The following is a 4,006-nucleotide window of genomic DNA, read 5'->3' as shown; positions in this document are numbered from 1 at the left end:
GATGCAGGGCTTCCTTTACAGCTTTATCATTTTTGTCTTCCTCAGCCTAAATGCTGCAAGGTCTATGCAATTGGGTGGTCAGGATTGATCTCTAGGTGTTTTTTTTTCCTATCATCGTGCATTCAATTATATAGTTACCTAACAGTGCCTGGGTTCTCTCTCCAGTCATAGGTGACTGTCATAATGCATCAGGTGAAGGCCATTGGAGATCATCACCTTCTCAAACTTATTATCCAAGACCTCCTTCATTAACCTACAGAGGTTCTCAACTTTGCCTTGATTTTCTTCATTTTCTTCTTCTCTACATCATCCATCCTCCTCTTCTTCATCTTTTCTTTCTCTACTTTATCATCACTGATATCCTCTCCTTAGAGAGTGATGCATTACCCTATGAACTGTGAGAATTTCTTCACCACTTCCTCGGTCCTTCTCTCCTCTAAATATTCTGTCTGATATTCTTTGAGGTGAAGGATCACTGTGGTACTGTGGCGATGGGCTCACCAGGGTGTGCACAAACTGTCAAGAATCCACCAGCAGAAGATGCCCAATCATACTGATCATCAACCACTTTCTCTGCTGTTAGATAGGCCAATAGAATCCAACAACAAACTGCCAATCTTGGAGATGCCTACTCCAGCCCAGAAAGCCTCCATAAATTTTTTTGTGCCAGACTTAGCAATGGATCCCACCATATTTATGAGGTCAGCCTTGGTCATGCCAATGCCTGTTTCTTCCAAAGTCAGCATGTGATCCTGGGCTTGGAGATGATATCAATTTTTAGATCTTGACCACTGTCCAACTTGCAGGGGTCTGTCAGGTGCTTATACTAGATCTTTTCCAAGATATCAGAAACATTCAAGTTTCACTGTGAAAGAAAACTTTTCTTGTTTGAATACAATATATTGATGATATATGAGTTGAGATATTTCTGCCTGAAAGGCAAACGTCTTGTGGAGGTTTGAATATGCTTGGCCCATGCAAAGTGGCACTATTAGGAGGTGTGGCCTTGTCGGAGGAAGTATGTCATTGTGGGTATGGGTAATGATACCCTCTTTCTGAATGCCTGGAAAGCAGTGTTCTGGCAACCTTCAGATCAAGATAGAGAACCCTTAGCTCCTCCAGCATCATGCCTTTCTGGATGATGGAATGCTTCTGCTTGGATGATAATGAACTTCTAAACCTGTAAGCTTCAATTAACTGTTGTCCTTATAAAGTTGCCTTGGTAATGGTGTCCCTTCCCAGCAGATCTCGACCTTGTCCTCTCTTTGGTGCACTTCCTTAGATATCATAAAAGGAAAGCTAAATAGTGATGCAGAGCAGGGTAAGACTGACTATGCCTAACTCCACACCAAGCCTAAGCTGGAAAGGGCTAGGCTTGCTTTTATAAGAAGTTATTTTATATTTTAAGGCTATTGTGGAAGGTATTGTTTCACTAATGTCTTTCTCAGCAATTTTGCCATTTGTATACTGGAAGGTTTCTGATTTCTGTGAATTAATTTTGTAACTAGCTACATTTCTGAAAGTGTTAATCAGAGGTAGGAGTTTCTTGGTACACTTTTTTTAAATCACTGTCATATCAGCTGCAAGCACAGATACTTTGGCATCTTTTTTTCCCAATCTGTAGCTCCTTGATCTCTTTCAGTTTTCTGATTGCTCTAGCCAAAATTTAAATATTATATTGAATAGATATGAAGAGAGTGGACAGCTTTGTATTTTGGCCAACATTCATAGAATTATGTTGAGTTTCTATCACTTAGTCTAATATTGGCTAGAAGTTGGCTATAAATTGCCTTTACTGTGTTTAGTTATGTCTAACATATCCTTAATCTCTTCAGGAATTTTATCACGAAAGAGTGTTGGATTTTGATAAAGACCTTTTAGTACCTGATTATATAATCAAGTGGTTTTGTCTTTCAGTTTGCTATATGATGGATTACATTTATTGATTTACATATGTAAATATGAGAATAGTGCTCAGGAGGAGATATAGTGATAGTTGTGAGCATGGAAAAATCCTCAGATGTTATATAGATGATGGACTTCCAACACCTCTTAGTGGTCATGTGCTTCCATGTAAGATTCACATTAGCAGTCACCTCAATAAGCATGTATTCTGCAAGGTGTCTCCTGGTAGAAAAGAAACAATTTACTTAAAGATTTGTTTTGCCACAAGGACTTATCTTTTGCCAGGTTAAGGTAAAAGAAGTGAATGAAAGTGGGATCAAAAGAAAGAGTGTGAGTTAGAAAATGACAGAAAACAAGAAGAGGATGAAGGGTTAAAAAGAACTTTAGAATCAGCAGGTTGTGTATTGCTGTGAAAATGTCAGAGGGAAGACTTGTTGCATTGATTTCAGAAAGAAAAGAGGACAGCTGTGTAGAGCACAGCCACCAGAAAGTACTGTTACAAAAGAAATAGAAGTTTGACCCTTCAAATAATCATATTTGGTAAATGTAAAATTGAGATGAAGAATTAATTTAGTCAGAAGCATTTTCAAGAAGACATCATTGTTGAAGAAGATTCTGGAGACAATGAGAACCATGAAAACGGAAGTCACAACCAAGGCCATGCTGCAGATACCCAGCCACCAGTAAGCTTCCTATTCTAGGGAACAGAAAATATATTTGAAGGAGCATCCTATAGCATCAGTGTATGGACCTGTACAGGAAAAGAAGAGCATTGGTAAAGTACATAATACTAGAATGAAGTTTTATTATTTACAACTATTCATTAACCCTATTCTTTTACATCTATGTCATGGTCTGAGAAATATTTCTCTATAACAGATAACTCTATTGAAAGATGTGTTGCTGATGCTCATCTCTGGAACACCTTCAGCTTGTCTTCTTTTTGTTTATGCAAATGTCATTTGTCATCTGGTGATGAAACAAATTCAGATCAACTGGATATACAATGACACCTGAAGCCTGTACGCTTATGATTAGAATTGGACATTCTTTTTTCCTTCTTTCCTTCCTTCCTTCCTTCCTTCCTTCCTTCCTTCCTTCCTTCCTTCCTTCCTTCCTTCCTNTCCTTCCTTCCTTCCTTCCTTCCTTCCTTCCTTCCTGCCTGCCTGCCTGCCTGCCTGCCTGCCTGCCTGCCTGCCTGCCTTCAGTTCTCTTTGTTTGTTTGTTTGTTTCTTTGTTTGTTTGTTTCGTTCTTTCTCTTTCTTCCTTACTTCCTATTTCACTCCATCATTCTTTCTTCTTTGCTTTCTTACAAATGAATGTTTATTGGAACACTTGCAAGTTATGACTGATGAATAATAATGATAAGGAAATTTTATTCATAACAAATTTTATAATAAAAAGTATTAAAACTGCTCTTTTACAGAATTATGACTGTATTAATTCTGCTCAGTCTGTAGAGTTGTTCTTTGCAGAATAGAAATGAACACTATGTCATACATAGATTGGCAAAATAATCCATTAACATACAACTCTGTAAAAATGTATAAGGCTTAACTCTGAAGGCCTTACCATATGCTGTCCTGCTCACTGGACAGATTATCAGGGACAACAAGGGCCATGTAGAGCGCATCTCAAACATCCTAGCATTAGTGCTGTTCATTTTCTTCTTGTGTCTACCTTTTCTGGATGTTTACATTAAGTTCTCATTCACCAGAAATCTTGTGTCACTGGCCATGAGTTCCTGCTCTAGGATCTTTACAGGTGATGGGAGTCTCAACAGGTTGGCATTTAGTGCTTGGTAAATTTCTGCAACTGCCTTGGCAATACAGAGTGCAGCTTCCCATCCAAGACCCATACATGGGTACCAGGTACCCAGCTCCTCTGTACATCAGAAAGAGAAAATTTGAGCTTAAAATGTTGAATGCCAAAAGCTGGCTTATGAGTGTCTTTATGAACAAAAGTATATCATATAAAGGAAAGATCTAATTGTTCCTGATAATCATCAGCATAAGAATTTTCTGTTTTAAATCATGTGCTGGCATGGCAGTAATTACAATTATCAAGACATTGGAAAACTAATGGGCCTTTTGGAAAGAGT

At 38.2% G+C, this 4,006-nt stretch overlaps 1 pseudogene; it reads right to left on the bottom strand.

Moving 5' to 3' along the window:
- Positions 1–368: 368 nt before the first annotated feature.
- Positions 369–3,527, bottom strand: LOC110327570 (annotated as a pseudogene).
- Positions 3,528–4,006: the final 479 nt, after the last annotated feature.

Source organism: Mus pahari, chromosome 10 (genome assembly GCF_900095145.1).
Source record: "Mus pahari chromosome 10, PAHARI_EIJ_v1.1, whole genome shotgun sequence".
NCBI lineage: Eukaryota > Metazoa > Chordata > Mammalia > Rodentia > Muridae > Mus > Mus pahari.
Note: the sequence above shows the minus strand (reverse complement) of the source record. Positions and strands in the feature narration are given on the sequence as shown.